The sequence below is a fragment of the Triturus cristatus genome, chromosome 5_2, assembly GCF_964204655.1.
Source record: "Triturus cristatus chromosome 5_2, aTriCri1.1, whole genome shotgun sequence".
NCBI classification, from domain to species: domain Eukaryota; kingdom Metazoa; phylum Chordata; class Amphibia; order Caudata; family Salamandridae; genus Triturus; species Triturus cristatus.
This window is the reverse complement of record NC_140588.1, coordinates 552989259-553013463: the sequence shown is the minus strand read 5'-3', so window position 1 is coordinate 553013463 and position 24205 is coordinate 552989259. Positions and strand designations below refer to the sequence as shown.

General features: G+C 33.7%; 19 non-coding genes across 19 annotated transcripts; 9 read left to right on the top strand and 10 right to left on the bottom strand.

The window, feature by feature from the left end:
• Positions 1-166: 166 nt before the first annotated feature.
• TRNAQ-UUG (transfer RNA glutamine (anticodon UUG)) lies at positions 167-238 on the bottom strand. Its single transcript has one exon. It is a non-coding gene; the product is annotated as a tRNA-Gln (tRNA).
• A 1548-nt stretch (positions 239-1786) lies between these two features.
• TRNAQ-CUG (transfer RNA glutamine (anticodon CUG)) lies at positions 1787-1858 on the top strand. Its single transcript has one exon. It is a non-coding gene; the product is annotated as a tRNA-Gln (tRNA).
• An 825-nt stretch (positions 1859-2683) lies between these two features.
• On the bottom strand, positions 2684-2755 carry TRNAQ-UUG (transfer RNA glutamine (anticodon UUG)). The gene has a single exon. It is a non-coding gene; the product is annotated as a tRNA-Gln (tRNA).
• Positions 2756-4303: 1548 nt separating this feature from the next.
• Positions 4304-4375, top strand: TRNAQ-CUG (transfer RNA glutamine (anticodon CUG)). The gene has a single exon. It is a non-coding gene; the product is annotated as a tRNA-Gln (tRNA).
• An 825-nt stretch (positions 4376-5200) lies between these two features.
• Positions 5201-5272, bottom strand: TRNAQ-UUG (transfer RNA glutamine (anticodon UUG)). Its single transcript has one exon. It is a non-coding gene; the product is annotated as a tRNA-Gln (tRNA).
• A 1548-nt stretch (positions 5273-6820) lies between these two features.
• TRNAQ-CUG (transfer RNA glutamine (anticodon CUG)) lies at positions 6821-6892 on the top strand. Its single transcript has one exon. It is a non-coding gene; the product is annotated as a tRNA-Gln (tRNA).
• Positions 6893-7717: 825 nt separating this feature from the next.
• On the bottom strand, positions 7718-7789 carry TRNAQ-UUG (transfer RNA glutamine (anticodon UUG)). The gene has a single exon. It is a non-coding gene; the product is annotated as a tRNA-Gln (tRNA).
• Positions 7790-9337: 1548 nt separating this feature from the next.
• Positions 9338-9409, top strand: TRNAQ-CUG (transfer RNA glutamine (anticodon CUG)). The gene has a single exon. It is a non-coding gene; the product is annotated as a tRNA-Gln (tRNA).
• An 825-nt stretch (positions 9410-10234) lies between these two features.
• On the bottom strand, positions 10235-10306 carry TRNAQ-UUG (transfer RNA glutamine (anticodon UUG)). The gene has a single exon. It is a non-coding gene; the product is annotated as a tRNA-Gln (tRNA).
• Positions 10307-11854: 1548 nt separating this feature from the next.
• On the top strand, positions 11855-11926 carry TRNAQ-CUG (transfer RNA glutamine (anticodon CUG)). The gene has a single exon. It is a non-coding gene; the product is annotated as a tRNA-Gln (tRNA).
• Positions 11927-12751: 825 nt separating this feature from the next.
• On the bottom strand, positions 12752-12823 carry TRNAQ-UUG (transfer RNA glutamine (anticodon UUG)). The gene has a single exon. It is a non-coding gene; the product is annotated as a tRNA-Gln (tRNA).
• A 1548-nt stretch (positions 12824-14371) lies between these two features.
• TRNAQ-CUG (transfer RNA glutamine (anticodon CUG)) lies at positions 14372-14443 on the top strand. The gene has a single exon. It is a non-coding gene; the product is annotated as a tRNA-Gln (tRNA).
• An 825-nt stretch (positions 14444-15268) lies between these two features.
• Positions 15269-15340, bottom strand: TRNAQ-UUG (transfer RNA glutamine (anticodon UUG)). Its single transcript has one exon. It is a non-coding gene; the product is annotated as a tRNA-Gln (tRNA).
• Positions 15341-16888: 1548 nt separating this feature from the next.
• On the top strand, positions 16889-16960 carry TRNAQ-CUG (transfer RNA glutamine (anticodon CUG)). Its single transcript has one exon. It is a non-coding gene; the product is annotated as a tRNA-Gln (tRNA).
• Positions 16961-17785: 825 nt separating this feature from the next.
• TRNAQ-UUG (transfer RNA glutamine (anticodon UUG)) lies at positions 17786-17857 on the bottom strand. The gene has a single exon. It is a non-coding gene; the product is annotated as a tRNA-Gln (tRNA).
• A 1548-nt stretch (positions 17858-19405) lies between these two features.
• On the top strand, positions 19406-19477 carry TRNAQ-CUG (transfer RNA glutamine (anticodon CUG)). Its single transcript has one exon. It is a non-coding gene; the product is annotated as a tRNA-Gln (tRNA).
• Positions 19478-20302: 825 nt separating this feature from the next.
• On the bottom strand, positions 20303-20374 carry TRNAQ-UUG (transfer RNA glutamine (anticodon UUG)). Its single transcript has one exon. It is a non-coding gene; the product is annotated as a tRNA-Gln (tRNA).
• A 1548-nt stretch (positions 20375-21922) lies between these two features.
• On the top strand, positions 21923-21994 carry TRNAQ-CUG (transfer RNA glutamine (anticodon CUG)). Its single transcript has one exon. It is a non-coding gene; the product is annotated as a tRNA-Gln (tRNA).
• An 825-nt stretch (positions 21995-22819) lies between these two features.
• TRNAQ-UUG (transfer RNA glutamine (anticodon UUG)) lies at positions 22820-22891 on the bottom strand. Its single transcript has one exon. It is a non-coding gene; the product is annotated as a tRNA-Gln (tRNA).
• Between the last annotated feature and the right edge of the window lie 1314 nt (positions 22892-24205).

Here is a 24205-nt window from a genome sequence, read left to right as displayed (position 1 = left end):
TTTTGAGCCATTTAGTTTCCAGGTATTGTAAAAATTCTATTATTTGCTCACATCTAGTAAACTTTTAGAGTATAATCAATAAATTAATTTTTCACCCTACCGGTATTAGATATGTGATATTAATGAATACACTTGAAAGAAAATGATTTGGTCAAGAGTCATAAAATGGTCCCACCGAGATTTGAACTCGGATCATTGGATTCAAAGTCCAAAGTGCTAACCATTACACCATGGAACCTCCCATGTGAAAGGAGTGCAAACTGCTGCACCAATGTGGAAATGTCAAAGTTTTTAATATTCTACTGTCAAAGAGAAACTGAATTGGATTGCTTTCCTATTCTGGTAAACTTTTGCATATTGAACTATGTTGGGGAAGGATGTTGCCCAAAAGACTCAAATAACGTTATAACTCTGTTGAACAGTGGTTTTTATGTGAGATAATATTTTTCAATGAAAGATAAGTTGCCCCCTGAGGCAAATCTCTTCTGTCAAAATGGAAAGCTCACCCCGGTACGGGAGGGTGGATGGTGTCGTGGTTAGCACTCTGGACTCTGAAAACAGGGATCTGAGTACAAATTTCAGTGGGACTTATCTGAACATTACAATTTTCTTTTCCATTCAGTTCTTAGAAGTTTTATTTGGAACAACATCACATTTACTTATAAACATGTAAAAATCAACCTGTACATATGTATCTCTGTATATATAGCTATATGTCTCTGTATATTTATAGGAACATATAAACATATAGATTATAAAAATAAATATAATTAGTGGAGGTGAAAATCATGAACAGTTGTTGCCTCTCAGCATTTGAAACATGAGTTTCTACTTCTTTCTCTTTTATATGTCCTGAAATTGAGATAGTCACTTTTTACTCATTATTGATCCAACAATACAGTTGATGTATACAAAGCATATCATATGATTTGTGAATAAAGTTCAAAAATGAGAATTTGATCAGTACCTGTCATGCCTCCGACCAAAAGCTTATATTTTACGATTGGAGATCAACTGTTGTAAATCAGCATGAAAAACATTTTCTTTTCACGATTTCCATACTAATATAAAACAACATTTTTACTAGCTGAATGAGATCATCATTTGGGTTCCTCTATGTTTGATTGAAGAAAACTTCTCATTCAAAATGTGCTATTTTCGCCTTATCAATAGCGGGAAAGCTTAAAAAAGTGATGCTGTGAATCACCCGTCTGAAATGCGTTTGAGAAAATCAGGATATGATTTTATAATGGCTAACTACTTTGTGAAGAAATTTGATGTCAAAGTATTGTAAAGTTTGTATTGATGTAACTTGTTCAAGCTGATGGACATTTTGAAAGCATTCAATAATTGACTCTTTCAACCTACTGGTGTTGGATTTGAGCTATCAATGAACAAAGATGAAGAAATGGAAAAGCTCAAGAGTAATAAAAAAAGTCCCTCCAAGGTTTCAAATCGGATCATTGGATGCAAAGTCCAAATTGCCAACCATTGCTCTATCGAGCCACCCATGCAGGAGACAGAGACATTGCTTCAGTAGTCTGGAAATGTAGACTGTTTTATTATGCTACAGGCAAAGATGAACATTGTGATATAACTTTTATATTCAGATAAACATTTGAATATTTAACACTTTTATAGAGAATATAGCTGAAAAGAATCAAATCACATTAAATCTCTATCCACTATGACCATTCAAATGAGATATCTTTTTATCAATATAAGAGAAGGACATCACTGATGCGCTCTCTTTTGTCTCAATGGAAAAGGCACTCTTGTGTGAGAGGGTTCCATGGTGTAATGGTTAGCACTCTGGACTCTGAATCCAGCGATCCGAGTTCAAATCTCGGTGGGACCTACTACAATTATGAGATTCACTGTTTAACTCATTTTTTAGAATTTGGTCTAGAAAAAACCTAATATCAATGTTTTATACTGATGCGTATGAACGCATAAGTATGTATAGATGCATACATAGCTTTATCCATCTAGATAGCTGTTAGACAATATGAACATATCAATTATTCATAAACATAAATATTGAAGCTGAACCTAGAAACTGTTCTTTCACATCCACATTGTAAACATGAGTTTATTTTCCTTTCTCATCTATATGGCCAGTAATGAGATAGTTCATTTTTGCTGATTTCTTAGCTGACAACATGCTGGACTTACACAGTGCATTTCATTGTGAATTTCTTTGAAAGTGAATTTCAGATTCACACCTTTGACATGTCTTTCAAAAGATTCAACTTTATTGGTTGTGGATTTACTGTTGAAAATCAGTGTGTAAAATCTTTGTACGTCTGAATTTCAAGATTATTATTCAAACTGCACATCTTCGGTCCCCGTAATACAAAGTTTGACTCCTCAAGTTTTGTTTTAATGAATGCTTTGCAATTAAAAAGTTCCTTGTTCCCCTTATCAATAACAGTAAGATTTTAAAAAGTAATGTCGTGCATCAGGCCCCTGTGATGAGTTTGAGAAACCAGAGTGAGTTTGTAAAATCTCTCATTATTTTGAGCCATTTAGTTTCCAGGTATTGTAAAAATTCTATTATTTGCTCACATCTAGTAAACTTTTAGAGTATAATCAATAAATTAATTTTTCACCCTACCGGTATTAGATATGTGATATTAATGAATACACTTGAAAGAAAATGATTTGGTCAAGAGTCATAAAATGGTCCCACCGAGATTTGAACTCGGATCATTGGATTCAAAGTCCAAAGTGCTAACCATTACACCATGGAACCTCCCATGTGAAAGGAGTGCAAACTGCTGCAGCAATGTGGAAATGTCAAAGTTTTTAATATTCTACTGTCAAAGAGAAACTGAATTGGATTGCTTTCCTATTCTGGTAAACTTTTGCATATTGAACTATGTTGGGGAAGGATGTTGCCCAAAAGACTCAAATAACGTTATAACTTTGTTGAACAGTGGTTTTTATGTGAGATAATATTTTTCAATGAAAGATAAGTTGCCCCCTGAGGCAAATCTCTTCTGTCAAAATGGAAAGCTCAACCCGGTACGGGAGGGTGGATGGTGTCGTGGTTAGCACTCTGGACTCTGAAAACAGGGATCTGAGTACAAATTTCAGTGGGACTTATCTGAACATTACAATTTTCTTTTCCATTCAGTTCTTAGAAGTTTTATTTGGAACAACATCACATTTACTTATAAACATGTAAAAATCAACCTGTACATATGTATCTCTGTATATATAGCTATATGTCTCTGTATATTTATAGGAACATATAAACATATAGATTATAAAAATAAATATAATTAGTGGAGGTGAAAATCATGAACAGTTGTTGCCTCTCAGCATTTGAAACATGAGTTTCTACTTCTTTCTCTTTTATATGTCCTGAAATTGAGATAGTCACTTTTTACTCATTATTGATCCAACAATACAGTTGATGTATACAAAGCATATCATATGATTTGTGAATAAAGTTCAAAAATGAGAATTTGATCAGTACCTGTCAAGCCTCCGACCAAAAGCTTATATTTTACGATTGGAGATCAACTGTTGTAAATCAGCATGAAAAACATTTTCTTTTCACGATTTCCATACTAATATAAAACAACATTTTTACTAGCTGAATGAGATCATCATTTGGGTTCCTCTATGTTTGATTGAAGAAAACTTCTTATTCAAAATGTGCTATTTTCGCCTTATCAATAGCGGGAAAGCTTAAAAAAGTGATGCTGTGAATCACCCGTCTGAAATGCGTTTGAGAAAATCAGGATATGATTTTATAATGGCTAACTACTTTGTGAAGAAATTTGATGTCAAAGTATTGTAAAGTTTGTATTGATGTAACTTGTTCAAGCTGATGGACATTTTGAAAGCATTCAATAATTGACTCTTTCAACCTACTGGTGTTGGATTTGAGCTATCAATGAACAAAGATGAAGAAATGGAAAAGCTCAAGAGTAATAAAAAAAGTCCCTCCAAGGTTTCAAATCGGATCATTGGATGCAAAGTCCAAATTGCCAACCATTGCTCTATCGAGCCACCCATGCAGGAGACAGAGACATTGCTTCAGTAGTCTGGAAATGTAGACTGTTTTATTATGCTACAGGCAAAGATGAACATTGTGATATAACTTTTATATTCAGATAAACATTTGAATATTTAACACTTTTATAGAGAATATAGCTGAAAAGAATCAAATCACATTAAATCTCTATCCACTATGACCATTCAAATGAGATATCTTTTTATCAATATAAGAGAAGGACATCACTGATGCGCTCTCTTTTGTCTCAATGGAAAAGGCACTCTTGTGTGAGAGGGTTCCATGGTGTAATGGTTAGCACTCTGGACTCTGAATCCAGCGATCCGAGTTCAAATCTCGGTGGGACCTACTACAATTATGAGATTCACTGTTTAACTCATTTTTTAGAATTTGGTCTAGAAAAAACCTAATATCAATGTTTTATACTGATGCGTATGAACGCATAAGTATGTATAGATGCATACATAGCTTTATCCATCTAGATAGCTGTTAGACAATATGAACATATCAATTATTCATAAACATAAATATTGAAGCTGAACCTAGAAACTGTTCTTTCACATCCACATTGTAAACATGAGTTTATTTTCCTTTCTCATCTATATGGCCAGTAATGAGATAGTTCATTTTTGCTGATTTCTTAGCTGACAACATGCTGGACTTACACAGTGCATTTCATTGTGAATTTCTTTGAAAGTGAATTTCAGATTCACACCTTTGACATGTCTTTCAAAAGATTCAACTTTATTGGTTGTGGATTTACTGTTGAAAATCAGTGTGTAAAATCTTTGTACGTCTGAATTTCAAGATTATTATTCAAACTGCACATCTTCGGTCCCCGTAATACAAAGTTTGACTCCTCAAGTTTTGTTTTAATGAATGCTTTGCAATTAAAAAGTTCCTTGTTCCCCTTATCAATAACAGTAAGATTTTAAAAAGTAATGTCGTGCATCAGGCCCCTGTGATGAGTTTGAGAAACCAGAGTGAGTTTGTAAAATCTCTCATTATTTTGAGCCATTTAGTTTCCAGGTATTGTAAAAATTCTATTATTTGCTCACATCTAGTAAACTTTTAGAGTATAATCAATAAATTAATTTTTCACCCTACCGGTATTAGATATGTGATATTAATGAATACACTTGAAAGAAAATGATTTGGTCAAGAGTCATAAAATGGTCCCACCGAGATTTGAACTCGGATCATTGGATTCAAAGTCCAAAGTGCTAACCATTACACCATGGAACCTCCCATGTGAAAGGAGTGCAAACTGCTGCAGCAATGTGGAAATGTCAAAGTTTTTAATATTCTACTGTCAAAGAGAAACTGAATTGGATTGCTTTCCTATTCTGGTAAACTTTTGCATATTGAACTATGTTGGGGAAGGATGTTGCCCAAAAGACTCAAATAACGTTATAACTTTGTTGAACAGTGGTTTTTATGTGAGATAATATTTTTCAATGAAAGATAAGTTGCCCCCTGAGGCAAATCTCTTCTGTCAAAATGGAAAGCTCAACCCGGTACGGGAGGGTGGATGGTGTCGTGGTTAGCACTCTGGACTCTGAAAACAGGGATCTGAGTACAAATTTCAGTGGGACTTATCTGAACATTACAATTTTCTTTTCCATTCAGTTCTTAGAAGTTTTATTTGGAACAACATCACATTTACTTATAAACATGTAAAAATCAACCTGTACATATGTATATCTGTATATATAGCTATATGTCTCTGTATATTTATAGGAACATATAAACATATAGATTATAAAAATAAATATAATTAGTGGAGGTGAAAATCATGAACAGTTGTTGCCTCTCAGCATTTGAAACATGAGTTTCTACTTCTTTCTCTTTTATATGTCCTGAAATTGAGATAGTCACTTTTTACTCATTATTGATCCAACAATACAGTTGATGTATACAAAGCATATCATATGATTTGTGAATAAAGTTCAAAAATGAGAATTTGATCAGTACCTGTCAAGCCTCCGACCAAAAGCTTATATTTTACGATTGGAGATCAACTGTTGTAAATCAGCATGAAAAACATTTTCTTTTCACGATTTCCATACTAATATAAAACAACATTTTTACTAGCTGAATGAGATCATCATTTGGGTTCCTCTATGTTTGATTGAAGAAAACTTCTTATTCAAAATGTGCTATTTTCGCCTTATCAATAGCGGGAAAGCTTAAAAAAGTGATGCTGTGAATCACCCGTCTGAAATGCGTTTGAGAAAATCAGGATATGATTTTATAATGGCTAACTACTTTGTGAAGAAATTTGATGTCAAAGTATTGTAAAGTTTGTATTGATGTAACTTGTTCAAGCTGATGGACATTTTGAAAGCATTCAATAATTGACTCTTTCAACCTACTGGTGTTGGATTTGAGCTATCAATGAACAAAGATGAAGAAATGGAAAAGCTCAAGAGTAATAAAAAAAGTCCCTCCAAGGTTTCAAATCGGATCATTGGATGCAAAGTCCAAATTGCCAACCATTGCTCTATCGAGCCACCCATGCAGGAGACAGAGACATTGCTTCAGTAGTCTGGAAATGTAGACTGTTTTATTATGCTACAGGCAAAGATGAACATTGTGATATAACTTTTATATTCAGATAAACATTTGAATATTTAACACTTTTATAGAGAATATAGCTGAAAAGAATCAAATCACATTAAATCTCTATCCACTATGACCATTCAAATGAGATATCTTTTTATCAATATAAGAGAAGGACATCACTGATGCGCTCTCTTTTGTCTCAATGGAAAAGGCACTCTTGTGTGAGAGGGTTCCATGGTGTAATGGTTAGCACTCTGGACTCTGAATCCAGCGATCCGAGTTCAAATCTCGGTGGGACCTACTACAATTATGAGATTCACTGTTTAACTCATTTTTTAGAATTTGGTCTAGAAAAAACCTAATATCAATGTTTTATACTGATGCGTATGAACGCATAAGTATGTATAGATGCATACATAGCTTTATCCATCTAGATAGCTGTTAGACAATATGAACATATCAATTATTCATAAACATAAATATTGAAGCTGAACCTAGAAACTGTTCTTTCACATCCACATTGTAAACATGAGTTTATTTTCCTTTCTCATCTATATGGCCAGTAATGAGATAGTTCATTTTTGCTGATTTCTTAGCTGACAACATGCTGGACTTACACAGTGCATTTCATTGTGAATTTCTTTGAAAGTGAATTTCAGATTCACACCTTTGACATGTCTTTCAAAAGATTCAACTTTATTGGTTGTGGATTTACTGTTGAAAATCAGTGTGTAAAATCTTTGTACAAATGAATTTCAAGATTATTATTCAAACTGCACATCTTCGGTCCCCGTAATACAAAGTTTGACTCCTCAAGTTTTGTTTTAATGAATGCTTTGCAATTAAAAAGTTCCTTGTTCCCCTTATCAATAACAGTAAGATTTTAAAAAGTAATGTCGTGCATCAGGCCCCTGTGATGAGTTTGAGAAACCAGAGTGAGTTTGTAAAATCTCTCATTATTTTGAGCCATTTAGTTTCCAGGTATTGTAAAAATTCTATTATTTGCTCACATCTAGTAAACTTTTAGAGTATAATCAATAAATTAATTTTTCACCCTACCGGTATTAGATATGTGATATTAATGAATACACTTGAAAGAAAATGATTTGGTCAAGAGTCATAAAATGGTCCCACCGAGATTTGAACTCGGATCATTGGATTCAAAGTCCAAAGTGCTAACCATTACACCATGGAACCTCCCATGTGAAAGGAGTGCAAACTGCTGCAGCAATGTGGAAATGTCAAAGTTTTTAATATTCTACTGTCAAAGAGAAACTGAATTGGATTGCTTTCCTATTCTGGTAAACTTTTGCATATTGAACTATGTTGGGGAAGGATGTTGCCCAAAAGACTCAAATAACGTTATAACTTTGTTGAACAGTGGTTTTTATGTGAGATAATATTTTTCAATGAAAGATAAGTTGCCCCCTGAGGCAAATCTCTTCTGTCAAAATGGAAAGCTCACCCCGGTACGGGAGGGTGGATGGTGTCGTGGTTAGCACTCTGGACTCTGAAAACAGGGATCTGAGTACAAATTTCAGTGGGACTTATCTGAACATTACAATTTTCTTTTCCATTCAGTTCTTAGAAGTTTTATTTGGAACAACATCACATTTACTTATAAACATGTAAAAATCAACCTGTACATATGTATCTCTGTATATATAGCTATATGTCTCTGTATATTTATAGGAACATATAAACATATAGATTATAAAAATAAATATAATTAGTGGAGGTGAAAATCATGAACAGTTGTTGCCTCTCAGCATTTGAAACATGAGTTTCTACTTCTTTCTCTTTTATATGTCCTGAAATTGAGATAGTCACTTTTTACTCATTATTGATCCAACAATACAGTTGATGTATACAAAGCATATCATATGATTTGTGAATAAAGTTCAAAAATGAGAATTTGATCAGTACCTGTCAAGCCTCCGACCAAAAGCTTATATTTTACGATTGGAGATCAACTGTTGTAAATCAGCATGAAAAACATTTTCTTTTCACGATTTCCATACTAATATAAAACAACATTTTTACTAGCTGAATGAGATCATCATTTGGGTTCCTCTATGTTTGATTGAAGAAAACTTCTCATTCAAAATGTGCTATTTTCGCCTTATCAATAGCGGGAAAGCTTAAAAAAGTGATGCTGTGAATCACCCGTCTGAAATGCGTTTGAGAAAATCAGGATATGATTTTATAATGGCTAACTACTTTGTGAAGAAATTTGATGTCAAAGTATTGTAAAGTTTGTATTGATGTAACTTGTTCAAGCTGATGGACATTTTGAAAGCATTCAATAATTGACTCTTTCAACCTACTGGTGTTGGATTTGAGCTATCAATGAACAAAGATGAAGAAATGGAAAAGCTCAAGAGTAATAAAAAAAGTCCCTCCAAGGTTTCAAATCGGATCATTGGATGCAAAGTCCAAATTGCCAACCATTGCTCTATCGAGCCACCCATGCAGGAGACAGAGACATTGCTTCAGTAGTCTGGAAATGTAGACTGTTTTATTATGCTACAGGCAAAGATGAACATTGTGATATAACTTTTATATTCAGATAAACATTTGAATATTTAACACTTTTATAGAGAATATAGCTGAAAAGAATCAAATCACATTAAATCTCTATCCACTATGACCATTCAAATGAGATATCTTTTTATCAATATAAGAGAAGGACATCACTGATGCGCTCTCTTTTGTCTCAATGGAAAAGGCACTCTTGTGTGAGAGGGTTCCATGGTGTAATGGTTAGCACTCTGGACTCTGAATCCAGCGATCCGAGTTCAAATCTCGGTGGGACCTACTACAATTATGAGATTCACTGTTTAACTCATTTTTTAGAATTTGGTCTAGAAAAAACCTAATATCAATGTTTTATACTGATGCGTATGAACGCATAAGTATGTATAGATGCATACATAGCTTTATCCATCTAGATAGCTGTTAGACAATATGAACATATCAATTATTCATAAACATAAATATTGAAGCTGAACCTAGAAACTGTTCTTTCACATCCACATTGTAAACATGAGTTTATTTTCCTTTCTCATCTATATGGCCAGTAATGAGATAGTTCATTTTTGCTGATTTCTTAGCTGACAACATGCTGGACTTACACAGTGCATTTCATTGTGAATTTCTTTGAAAGTGAATTTCAGATTCACACCTTTGACATGTCTTTCAAAAGATTCAACTTTATTGGTTGTGGATTTACTGTTGAAAATCAGTGTGTAAAATCTTTGTACAAATGAATTTCAAGATTATTATTCAAACTGCACATCTTCGGTCCCCGTAATACAAAGTTTGACTCCTCAAGTTTTGTTTTAATGAATGCTTTGCAATTAAAAAGTTCCTTGTTCCCCTTATCAATAACAGTAAGATTTTAAAAAGTAATGTCGTGCATCAGGCCCCTGTGATGAGTTTGAGAAACCAGAGTGAGTTTGTAAAATCTCTCATTATTTTGAGCCATTTAGTTTCCAGGTATTGTAAAAATTCTATTATTTGCTCACATCTAGTAAACTTTTAGAGTATAATCAATAAATTAATTTTTCACCCTACCGGTATTAGATATGTGATATTAATGAATACACTTGAAAGAAAATGATTTGGTCAAGAGTCATAAAATGGTCCCACCGAGATTTGAACTCGGATCATTGGATTCAAAGTCCAAAGTGCTAACCATTACACCATGGAACCTCCCATGTGAAAGGAGTGCAAACTGCTGCAGCAATGTGGAAATGTCAAAGTTTTTAATATTCTACTGTCAAAGAGAAACTGAATTGGATTGCTTTCCTATTCTGGTAAACTTTTGCATATTGAACTATGTTGGGGAAGGATGTTGCCCAAAAGACTCAAATAACGTTATAACTTTGTTGAACAGTGGTTTTTATGTGAGATAATATTTTTCAATGAAAGATAAGTTGCCCCCTGAGGCAAATCTCTTCTGTCAAAATGGAAAGCTCACCCCGGTACGGGAGGGTGGATGGTGTCGTGGTTAGCACTCTGGACTCTGAAAACAGGGATCTGAGTACAAATTTCAGTGGGACTTATCTGAACATTACAATTTTCTTTTCCATTCAGTTCTTAGAAGTTTTATTTGGAACAACATCACATTTACTTATAAACATGTAAAAATCAACCTGTACATATGTATCTCTGTATATATAGCTATATGTCTCTGTATATTTATAGGAACATATAAACATATAGATTATAAAAATAAATATAATTAGTGGAGGTGAAAATCATGAACAGTTGTTGCCTCTCAGCATTTGAAACATGAGTTTCTACTTCTTTCTCTTTTATATGTCCTGAAATTGAGATAGTCACTTTTTACTCATTATTGATCCAACAATACAGTTGATGTATACAAAGCATATCATATGATTTGTGAATAAAGTTCAAAAATGAGAATTTGATCAGTACCTGTCAAGCCTCCGACCAAAAGCTTATATTTTACGATTGGAGATCAACTGTTGTAAATCAGCATGAAAAACATTTTCTTTTCACGATTTCCATACTAATATAAAACAACATTTTTACTAGCTGAATGAGATCATCATTTGGGTTCCTCTATGTTTGATTGAAGAAAACTTCTTATTCAAAATGTGCTATTTTCGCCTTATCAATAGCGGGAAAGCTTAAAAAAGTGATGCTGTGAATCACCCGTCTGAAATGCGTTTGAGAAAATCAGGATATGATTTTATAATGGCTAACTACTTTGTGAAGAAATTTGATGTCAAAGTATTGTAAAGTTTGTATTGATGTAACTTGTTCAAGCTGATGGACATTTTGAAAGCATTCAATAATTGACTCTTTCAACCTACTGGTGTTGGATTTGAGCTATCAATGAACAAAGATGAAGAAATTGAAAAGCTCAAGAGTAATAAAAAAAGTCCCTCCAAGGTTTCAAATCGGATCATTGGATGCAAAGTCCAAATTGCCAACCATTGCTCTATCGAGCCACCCATGCAGGAGACAGAGACATTGCTTCAGTAGTCTGGAAATGTAGACTGTTTTATTATGCTACAGGCAAAGATGAACATTGTGATATAACTTTTATATTCAGATAAACATTTGAATATTTAACACTTTTATAGAGAATATAGCTGAAAAGAATCAAATCACATTAAATCTCTATCCACTATGACCATTCAAATGAGATATCTTTTTATCAATATAAGAGAAGGACATCACTGATGCGCTCTCTTTTGTCTCAATGGAAAAGGCACTCTTGTGTGAGAGGGTTCCATGGTGTAATGGTTAGCACTCTGGACTCTGAATCCAGCGATCCGAGTTCAAATCTCGGTGGGACCTACTACAATTATGAGATTCACTGTTTAACTCATTTTTTAGAATTTGGTCTAGAAAAAACCTAATATCAATGTTTTATACTGATGCGTATGAACGCATAAGTATGTATAGATGCATACATAGCTTTATCCATCTAGATAGCTGTTAGACAATATGAACATATCAATTATTCATAAACATAAATATTGAAGCTGAACCTAGAAACTGTTCTTTCACATCCACATTGTAAACATGAGTTTATTTTCCTTTCTCATCTATATGGCCAGTAATGAGATAGTTCATTTTTGCTGATTTCTTAGCTGACAACATGCTGGACTTACACAGTGCATTTCATTGTGAATTTCTTTGAAAGTGAATTTCAGATTCACACCTTTGACATGTCTTTCAAAAGATTCAACTTTATTGGTTGTGGATTTACTGTTGAAAATCAGTGTGTAAAATCTTTGTACGTCTGAATTTCAAGATTATTATTCAAACTGCACATCTTCGGTCCCCGTAATACAAAGTTTGACTCCTCAAGTTTTGTTTTAATGAATGCTTTGCAATTAAAAAGTTCCTTGTTCCCCTTATCAATAACAGTAAGATTTTAAAAAGTAATGTCGTGCATCAGGCCCCTGTGATGAGTTTGAGAAACCAGAGTGAGTTTGTAAAATCTCTCATTATTTTGAGCCATTTAGTTTCCAGGTATTGTAAAAATTCTATTATTTGCTCACATCTAGTAAACTTTTAGAGTATAATCAATAAATTAATTTTTCACCCTACCGGTATTAGATATGTGATATTAATGAATACACTTGAAAGAAAATGATTTGGTCAAGAGTCATAAAATGGTCCCACCGAGATTTGAACTCGGATCATTGGATTCAAAGTCCAAAGTGCTAACCATTACACCATGGAACCTCCCATGTGAAAGGAGTGCAAACTGCTGCACCAATGTGGAAATGTCAAAGTTTTTAATATTCTACTGTCAAAGAGAAACTGAATTGGATTGCTTTCCTATTCTGGTAAACTTTTGCATATTGAACTATGTTGGGGAAGGATGTTGCCCAAAAGACTCAAATAACGTTATAACTCTGTTGAACAGTGGTTTTTATGTGAGATAATATTTTTCAATGAAAGATAAGTTGCCCCCTGAGGCAAATCTCTTCTGTCAAAATGGAAAGCTCACCCCGGTACGGGAGGGTGGATGGTGTCGTGGTTAGCACTCTGGACTCTGAAAACAGGGATCTGAGTACAAATTTCAGTGGGACTTATCTGAACATTACAATTTTCTTTTCCATTCAGTTCTTAGAAGTTTTATTTGGAACAACATCACATTTACTTATAAACATGTAAAAATCAACCTGTACATATGTATCTCTGTATATATAGCTATATGTCTCTGTATATTTATAGGAACATATAAACATATAGATTATAAAAATAAATATAATTAGTGGAGGTGAAAATCATGAACAGTTGTTGCCTCTCAGCATTTGAAACATGAGTTTCTACTTCTTTCTCTTTTATATGTCCTGAAATTGAGATAGTCACTTTTTACTCATTATTGATCCAACAATACAGTTGATGTATACAAAGCATATCATATGATTTGTGAATAAAGTTCAAAAATGAGAATTTGATCAGTACCTGTCATGCCTCCGACCAAAAGCTTATATTTTACGATTGGAGATCAACTGTTGTAAATCAGCATGAAAAACATTTTCTTTTCACGATTTCCATACTAATATAAAACAACATTTTTACTAGCTGAATGAGATCATCATTTGGGTTCCTCTATGTTTGATTGAAGAAAACTTCTCATTCAAAATGTGCTATTTTCGCCTTATCAATAGCGGGAAAGCTTAAAAAAGTGATGCTGTGAATCACCCGTCTGAAATGCGTTTGAGAAAATCAGGATATGATTTTATAATGGCTAACTACTTTGTGAAGAAATTTGATGTCAAAGTATTGTAAAGTTTGTATTGATGTAACTTGTTCAAGCTGATGGACATTTTGAAAGCATTCAATAATTGACTCTTTCAACCTACTGGTGTTGGATTTGAGCTATCAATGAACAAAGATGAAGAAATGGAAAAGCTCAAGAGTAATAAAAAAAGTCCCTCCAAGGTTTCAAATCGGATCATTGGATGCAAAGTCCAAATTGCCAACCATTGCTCTATCGAGCCACCCATGCAGGAGACAGAGACATTGCTTCAGTAGTCTGGAAATGTAGACTGTTTTATTATGCTACAGGCAAAGATGAACATTGTGATATAACTTTTATATTCAGATAAACATTTGAATATTTAACACTTTTATAGAGAATATAGCTGAAAAGAATCAAATCACATTAAATCTCTATCCACTATGACCATTCAAATGAGATATCTTTTTATCAATATAAGAGAAGGACATCACTGATGCGCTCTCTTTTGTCTCAATGGAAAAGGCACTCTTGTGTGAGAGGGTTCCATGGTGTAATGGTTAGCACTCTGGACTCTGAATCCAGCGATCCGAGTTCAAATCTCGGTGGGACCTACTACAATTATGAGATTCACTGTTTAACTCATTTTTTAGAATTTGGTCTAGAAAAAACCTAATATCAATGTTTTATACTGATGCGTATGAACGCATAAGTATGTATAGATGCATACATAGCTTTATCCATCTAGATAGCTGTTAGACAATATGAACATATCAATTATTCATAAACATAAATATTGAAGCTGAACCTAGAAACTGTTCTTTCACATCCACATTGTAAACATGAGTTTATTTTCCTTTCTCATCTATATGGCCAGTAATGAGATAGTTCATTTTTGCTGATTTCTTAGCTGACAACATGCTGGACTTACACAGTGCATTTCATTGTGAATTTCTTTGAAAGTGAATTTCAGATTCACACCTTTGACATGTCTTTCAAAAGATTCAACTTTATTGGTTGTGGATTTACTGTTGAAAATCAGTGTGTAAAATCTTTGTACGTCTGAATTTCAAGATTATTATTCAAACTGCACATCTTCGGTCCCCGTAATACAAAGTTTGACTCCTCAAGTTTTGTTTTAATGAATGCTTTGCAATTAAAAAGTTCCTTGTTCCCCTTATCAATAACAGTAAGATTTTAAAAAGTAATGTCGTGCATCAGGCCCCTGTGATGAGTTTGAGAAACCAGAGTGAGTTTGTAAAATCTCTCATTATTTTGAGCCATTTAGTTTCCAGGTATTGTAAAAATTCTATTATTTGCTCACATCTAGTAAACTTTTAGAGTATAATCAATAAATTAATTTTTCACCCTACCGGTATTAGATATGTGATATTAATGAATACACTTGAAAGAAAATGATTTGGTCAAGAGTCATAAAATGGTCCCACCGAGATTTGAACTCGGATCATTGGATTCAAAGTCCAAAGTGCTAACCATTACACCATGGAACCTCCCATGTGAAAGGAGTGCAAACTGCTGCACCAATGTGGAAATGTCAAAGTTTTTAATATTCTACTGTCAAAGAGAAACTGAATTGGATTGCTTTCCTATTCTGGTAAACTTTTGCATATTGAACTATGTTGGGGAAGGATGTTGCCCAAAAGACTCAAATAACGTTATAACTCTGTTGAACAGTGGTTTTTATGTGAGATAATATTTTTCAATGAAAGATAAGTTGCCCCCTGAGGCAAATCTCTTCTGTCAAAATGGAAAGCTCACCCCGGTACGGGAGGGTGGATGGTGTCGTGGTTAGCACTCTGGACTCTGAAAACAGGGATCTGAGTACAAATTTCAGTGGGACTTATCTGAACATTACAATTTTCTTTTCCATTCAGTTCTTAGAAGTTTTATTTGGAACAACATCACATTTACTTATAAACATGTAAAAATCAACCTGTACATATGTATCTCTGTATATATAGCTATATGTCTCTGTATATTTATAGGAACATATAAACATATAGATTATAAAAATAAATATAATTAGTGGAGGTGAAAATCATGAACAGTTGTTGCCTCTCAGCATTTGAAACATGAGTTTCTACTTCTTTCTCTTTTATATGTCCTGAAATTGAGATAGTCACTTTTTACTCATTATTGATCCAACAATACAGTTGATGTATACAAAGCATATCATATGATTTGTGAATAAAGTTCAAAAATGAGAATTTGATCAGTACCTGTCATGCCTCCGACCAAAAGCTTATATTTTACGATTGGAGATCAACTGTTGTAAATCAGCATGAAAAACATTTTCTTTTCACGATTTCCATACTAATATAAAACAACATTTTTACTAGCTGAATGAGATCATCATTTGGGTTCCTCTATGTTTGATTGAAGAAAACTTCTCATTCAAAATGTGCTATTTTCGCCTTATCAATAGCGGGAAAGCTTAAAAAAGTGATGCTGTGAATCACCCGTCTGAAATGCGTTTGAGAAAATCAGGATATGATTTTATAATGGCTAACTACTTTGTGAAGAAATTTGATGTCAAAGTATTGTAAAGTTTGTATTGATGTAACTTGTTCAAGCTGATGGACATTTTGAAAGCATTCAATAATTGACTCTTTCAACCTACTGGTGTTGGATTTGAGCTATCAATGAACAAAGATGAAGAAATGGAAAAGCTCAAGAGTAATAAAAAAAGTCCCTCCAAGGTTTCAAATCGGATCATTGGATGCAAAGTCCAAATTGCCAACCATTGCTCTATCGAGCCACCCATGCAGGAGACAGAGACATTGCTTCAGTAGTCTGGAAATGTAGACTGTTTTATTATGCTACAGGCAAAGATGAACATTGTGATATAACTTTTATATTCAGATAAACATTTGAATATTTAACACTTTTATAGAGAATATAGCTGAAAAGAATCAAATCACATTAAATCTCTATCCACTATGACCATTCAAATGAGATATCTTTTTATCAATATAAGAGAAGGACATCACTGATGCGCTCTCTTTTGTCTCAATGGAAAAGGCACTCTTGTGTGAGAGGGTTCCATGGTGTAATGGTTAGCACTCTGGACTCTGAATCCAGCGATCCGAGTTCAAATCTCGGTGGGACCTACTACAATTATGAGATTCACTGTTTAACTCATTTTTTAGAATTTGGTCTAGAAAAAACCTAATATCAATGTTTTATACTGATGCGTATGAACGCATAAGTATGTATAGATGCATACATAGCTTTATCCATCTAGATAGCTGTTAGACAATATGAACATATCAATTATTCATAAACATAAATATTGAAGCTGAACCTAGAAACTGTTCTTTCACATCCACATTGTAAACATGAGTTTATTTTCCTTTCTCATCTATATGGCCAGTAATGAGATAGTTCATTTTTGCTGATTTCTTAGCTGACAACATGCTGGACTTACACAGTGCATTTCATTGTGAATTTCTTTGAAAGTGAATTTCAGATTCACACCTTTGACATGTCTTTCAAAAGATTCAACTTTATTGGTTGTGGATTTACTGTTGAAAATCAGTGTGTAAAATCTTTGTACGTCTGAATTTCAAGATTATTATTCAAACTGCACATCTTCGGTCCCCGTAATACAAAGTTTGACTCCTCAAGTTTTGTTTTAATGAATGCTTTGCAATTAAAAAGTTCCTTGTTCCCCTTTTCAATAACAGTAAGATTTTAAAAAGTAATGTCGTGCATCAGGCCCCTGTGATGAGTTTGAGAAACCAGAGTGAGTTTGTAAAATCTCTCATTATTTTGAGCCATTTAGTTTCCAGGTATTGTAAAAATTCTATTATTTGCTCACATCTAGTAAACTTTTAGAGTATAATCAATAAATTAATTTTTCACCCTACCGGTATTAGATATGTGATATTAATGAATACACTTGAAAGAAAATGATTTGGTCAAGAGTCATAAAATGGTCCCACCGAGATTTGAACTCGGATCATTGGATTCAAAGTCCAAAGTGCTAACCATTACACCATGGAACCTCCCATGTGAAAGGAGTGCAAACTGCTGCACCAATGTGGAAATGTCAAAGTTTTTAATATTCTACTGTCAAAGAGAAACTGAATTGGATTGCTTTCCTATTCTGGTAAACTTTTGCATATTGAACTATGTTGGGGAAGGATGTTGCCCAAAAGACTCAAATAACGTTATAACTCTGTTGAACAGTGGTTTTTATGTGAGATAATATTTTTCAATGAAAGATAAGTTGCCCCCTGAGGCAAATCTCTTCTGTCAAAATGGAAAGCTCACCCCGGTACGGGAGGGTGGATGGTGTCGTGGTTAGCACTCTGGACTCTGAAAACAGGGATCTGAGTACAAATTTCAGTGGGACTTATCTGAACATTACAATTTTCTTTTCCATTCAGTTCTTAGAAGTTTTATTTGGAACAACATCACATTTACTTATAAACATGTAAAAATCAACCTGTACATATGTATCTCTGTATATATAGCTATATGTCTCTGTATATTTATAGGAACATATAAACATATAGATTATAAAAATAAATATAATTAGTGGAGGTGAAAATCATGAACAGTTGTTGCCTCTCAGCATTTGAAACATGAGTTTCTACTTCTTTCTCTTTTATATGTCCTGAAATTGAGATAGTCACTTTTTACTCATTATTGATCCAACAATACAGTTGATGTATACAAAGCATATCATATGATTTGTGAATAAAGTTCAAAAATGAGAATTTGATCAGTACCTGTCATGCCTCCGACCAAAAGCTTATATTTTACGATTGGAGATCAACTGTTGTAAATCAGCATGAAAAACATTTTCTTTTCACGATTTCCATACTAATATAAAACAACATTTTTACTAGCTGAATGAGATCATCATTTGGGTTCCTCTATGTTTGATTGAAGAAAACTTCTCATTCAAAATGTGCTATTTTCGCCTTATCAATAGCGGGAAAGCTTAAAAAAGTGATGCTGTGAATCACCCGTCTGAAATGCGTTTGAGAAAATCAGGATATGATTTTATAATGGCTAACTACTTTGTGAAGAAATTTTATGTCAAAGTATTGTAAAGTTTGTATTGATGTAACTTGTTCAAGCTGATGGACATTTTGAAAGCATTCAATAATTGACTCTTTCAACCTACTGGTGTTGGATTTGAGCTATCAATGAACAAAGATGAAGAAATGGAAAAGCTCAAGAGTAATAAAAAAAGTCCCTCCAAGGTTTCGAATCGGATCATTGGATGCAAAGTCCAAATTGCCAACCATTGCTCTATCGAGCCACCCATGCAGGAGACAGAGACATTGCTTCAGTAGTCTGGAAATGTAGACTGTTTTATTATGCTACAGGCAAAGATGAACATTGTGATATCACTTTTATATTCAGATAAACATTTGAATATTTAACACTTTTATAGAGAATATAGCTGAAAAGAATCAAATCACATTAAATCTCTATCCACTATGACCATTCAAATGAGATATCTTTTTATCAATATAAGAGAAGGACATCACTGATGCGCTCTCTTTTGTCTCAATGGAAAAGGCACTCTTGTGTGAGAGGGTTCCATGGTGTAATGGTTAGCACTCTGGACTCTGAATCCAGCGATCCGAGTTCAAATCTCGGTGGGACCTACTACAATTATGAGATTCACTGTTTAACTCATTTTTTAGAATTTGGTCTAGAAAAAACCTAATATCAATGTTTTATACTGATGCGTATGAACGCATAAGTATGTATAGATGCATACATAGCTTTATCCATCTAGATAGCTGTTAGACAATATGAACATATCAATTATTCATAAACATAAATATTGAAGCTGAACCTAGAAACTGTTCTTTCACATCCACATTGTAAACATGAGTTTATTTTCCTTTCTCATCTATATGGCCAGTAATGAGATAGTTCATTTTTGCTGATTTCTTAGCTGACAACATGCTGGACTTACACAGTGCATTTCATTGTGAATTTCTTTGAAAGTGAATTTCAGATTCACACCTTTGACATGTCTTTCAAAAGATTCAACTTTATTGGTTGTGGATTTACTGTTGAAAATCAGTGTGTAAAATCTTTGTACGTCTGAATTTCAAGATTATTATTCAAACTGCACATCTTCGGTCCCCGTAATACAAAGTTTGACTCCTCAAGTTTTGTTTTAATGAATGCTTTGCAATTAAAAAGTTCCTTGTTCCCCTTATCAATAACAGTAAGATTTTAAAAAGTAATGTCGTGCATCAGGCCCCTGTGATGAGTTTGAGAAACCAGAGTGAGTTTGTAAAATCTCTCATTATTTTGAGCCATTTAGTTTCCAGGTATTGTAAAAATTCTATTATTTGCTCACATCTAGTAAACTTTTAGAGTATAATCAATAAATTAATTTTTCACCCTACCGGTATTAGATATGTGATATTAATGAATACACTTGAAAGAAAATGATTTGGTCAAGAGTCATAAAATGGTCCCACCGAGATTTGAACTCGGATCATTGGATTCAAAGTCCAAAGTGCTAACCATTACACCATGGAACCTCCCATGTGAAAGGAGTGCAAACTGCTGCAGCAATGTGGAAATGTCAAAGTTTTTAATATTCTACTGTCAAAGAGAAACTGAATTGGATTGCTTTCCTATTCTGGTAAACTTTTGCATATTGAACTATGTTGGGGAAGGATGTTGCCCAAAAGACTCAAATAACGTTATAACTCTGTTGAACAGTGGTTTTTATGTGAGATAATATTTTTCAATGAAAGATAAGTTGCCCCCTGAGGCAAATCTCTTCTGTCAAAATGGAAAGCTCACCCCGGTACGGGAGGGTGGATGGTGTCGTGGTTAGCACTCTGGACTCTGAAAACAGGGATCTGAGTACAAATTTCAGTGGGACTTATCTGAACATTACAATTTTCTTTTCCATTCAGTTCGTAGAAGTTTTATTTGGAACAACATCACATTTACTTATAAACATGTAAAAATCAACCTGTACATATGTATCTCTGTATATATAGCTATATGTCTCTGTATATTTATAGGAACATATAAACATATAGATTATAAAAATAAATATAATTAGTGGAGGTGAAAATCATGAACAGTTGTTGCCTCTCAGCATTTGAAACATGAGTTTCTACTTCTTTCTCTTTTATATGTCCTGAAATTGAGATAGTCACTTTTTACTCATTATTGATCCAACAATACAGTTGATGTATACAAAGCATATCATATGATTTGTGAATAAAGTTCAAAAATGAGAATTTGATCAGTACCTGTCATGCCTCCGACCAAAAGCTTATATTTTACGATTGGAGATCAACTGTTGTAAATCAGCATGAAAAACATTTTCTTTTCACGATTTCCATACTAATATAAAACAACATTTTTACTAGCTGAATGAGATCATCATTTGGGTTCCTCTATGTTTGATTGAAGAAAACTTCTCATTCAAAATGTGCTATTTTCGCCTTATCAATAGCGGGAAAGCTTAAAAAAGTGATGCTGTGAATCACCCGTCTGAAATGCGTTTGAGAAAATCAGGATATGATTTTATAATGGCTAACTACTTTGTGAAGAAATTTTATGTCAAAGTATTGTAAAGTTTGTATTGATGTAACTTGTTCAAGCTGATGGACATTTTGAAAGCATTCAATAATTGACTCTTTCAACCTACTGGTGTTGGATTTGAGCTATCAATGAACAAAGATGAAGAAATGGAAAAGCTCAAGAGTAATAAAAAAAGTCCCTCCAAGGTTTCGAATCGGATCATTGGATGCAAAGTCCAAATTGCCAACCATTGCTCTATCGAGCCACCCATGCAGGAGACAGAGACATTGCTTCAGTAGTCTGGAAATGTAGACTGTTTTATTATGCTACAGGCAAAGATGAACATTGTGATATAACTTTTATATTCAGATAAACATTTGAATATTTAACACTTTTATAGAGAATATAGCTGAAAAGAATCAAATCACATTAAATCTCTATCCACTATGACCATTCAAATGAGATATCTTTTTATCAATATAAGAGAAGGACATCACTGATGCGCTCTCTTTTGTCTCAATGGAAAAGGCACTCTTGTGTGAGAGGGTTCCATGGTGTAATGGTTAGCACTCTGGACTCTGAATCCAGCGATCCGAGTTCAAATCTCGGTGGGACCTACTACAATTATGAGATTCACTGTTTAACTCATTTTTTAGAATTTGGTCTAGAAAAAACCTAATATCAATGTTTTATACTGATGCGTATGAACGCATAAGTATGTATAGATGCATACATAGCTTTATCCATCTAGATAGCTGTTAGACAATATGAACATATCAATTATTCATAAACATAAATATTGAAGCTGAACCTAGAAACTGTTCTTTCACATCCACATTGTAAACATGAGTTTATTTTCCTTTCTCATCTATATGGCCAGTAATGAGATAGTTCATTTTTGCTGATTTCTTAGCTGACAACATGCTGGACTTACACAGTGCATTTCATTGTGAATTTCTTTGAAAGTGAATTTCAGATTCACACCTTTGACATGTCTTTCAAAAGATTCAACTTTATTGGTTGTGGATTTACTGTTGAAAATCAGTGTGTAAAATCTTTGTACGTCTGAATTTCAAGATTATTATTCAAACTGCACATCTTCGGTCCCCGTAATACAAAGTTTGACTCCTCAAGTTTTGTTTTAATGAATGCTTTGCAATTAAAAAGTTCCTTGTTCCCCTTATCAATAACAGTAAGATTTTAAAAAGTAATGTCGTGCATCAGGCCCCTGTGATGAGTTTGAGAAACCAGAGTGAGTTTGTAAAATCTCTCATTATTTTGAGCCATTTAGTTTCCAGGTATTGTAAAAATTCTATTATTTGCTCACATCTAGTAAACTTTTAGAGTATAATCAATAAATTAATTTTTCACCCTACCGGTATTAGATATGTGATATTAATGAATACACTTGAAAGAAAATGATTTGGTCAAGAGTCATAAAATGGTCCCACCGAGATTTGAACTCGGATCATTGGATTCAAAGTCCAAAGTGCTAACCATTACACCATGGAACCTCCCATGTGAAAGGAGTGCAAACTGCTGCAGCAATGTGGAAATGTCAAAGTTTTTAATATTCTACTGTCAAAGAGAAACTGAATTGGATTGCTTTCCTATTCTGGTAAACTTTTGCATATTGAACTATGTTGGGGAAGGATGTTGCCCAAAAGACTCAAATAACGTTATAACTCTGTTGAACAGTGGTTTTTATGTGAGATAATATTTTTCAATGAAAGATAAGTTGCCCCCTGAGGCAAATCTCTTCTGTCAAAATGGAAAGCTCACCCCGGTACGGGAGGGTGGATGGTGTCGTGGTTAGCACTCTGGACACTGAAAACAGGGATCTGAGTACAAATTTCAGTGGGACTTATCTGAACATTACAATTTTCTTTTCCATTCAGTTCTTAGAAGTTTTATTTGGAACAACATCACATTTACTTATAAACATGTAAAAATCAACCTGTGCATATGTATCTCTGTATATATAGCTATATGTCTCTGTATATTTATAGGAACATATAAACATATAGATTATAAAAATAAATATAATTAGTGGAGGTGAAAATCATGAACAGTTGTTGCCTCTCAGCATTTGAAACATGAGTTTCTACTTCTTTCTCTTTTATATGTCCTGAAATTGAGATAGTCACTTTTTACTCATTATTGATCCAACAATACAGTTGATGTATACAAAGCATATCATATGATTTGTGAATAAAGTTCAAAAATGAGAATTTGATCAGTACCTGTCATGCCTCCGACCAAAAGCTTATATTTTACGATTGGAGATCAACTGTTGTAAATCAGCATGAAAAACATTTTCTTTTCACGATTTCCATACTAATATAAAACAACATTTTTACTAGCTGAATGAGATCATCATTTGGGTTCCTCTATGTTTGATTGAAGAAAACTTCTCATTCAAAATGTGCTATTTTCGCCTTATCAATAGCGGGAAAGCTTAAAAAAGTGATGCTGTGAATCACCCGTCTGAAATGCGTTTGAGAAAATCAGGATATGATTTTATAATGGCTAACTACTTTGTGAAGAAATTTTATGTCAAAGTATTGTAAAGTTTGTATTGATGTAACTTGTTCAAGCTGATGGACATTTTGAAAGCATTCAATAATTGACTCTTTCAACCTACTGGTGTTGGATTTGAGCTATCAATGAACAAAGATGAAGAAATGGAAAAGCTCAAGAGTAATAAAAAAAGTCCCTCCAAGGTTTCGAATCGGATCATTGGATGCAAAGTCCAAATTGCCAACCATTGCTCTATCGAGCCACCCATGCAGGAGACAGAGACATTGCTTCAGTAGTCTGGAAATGTA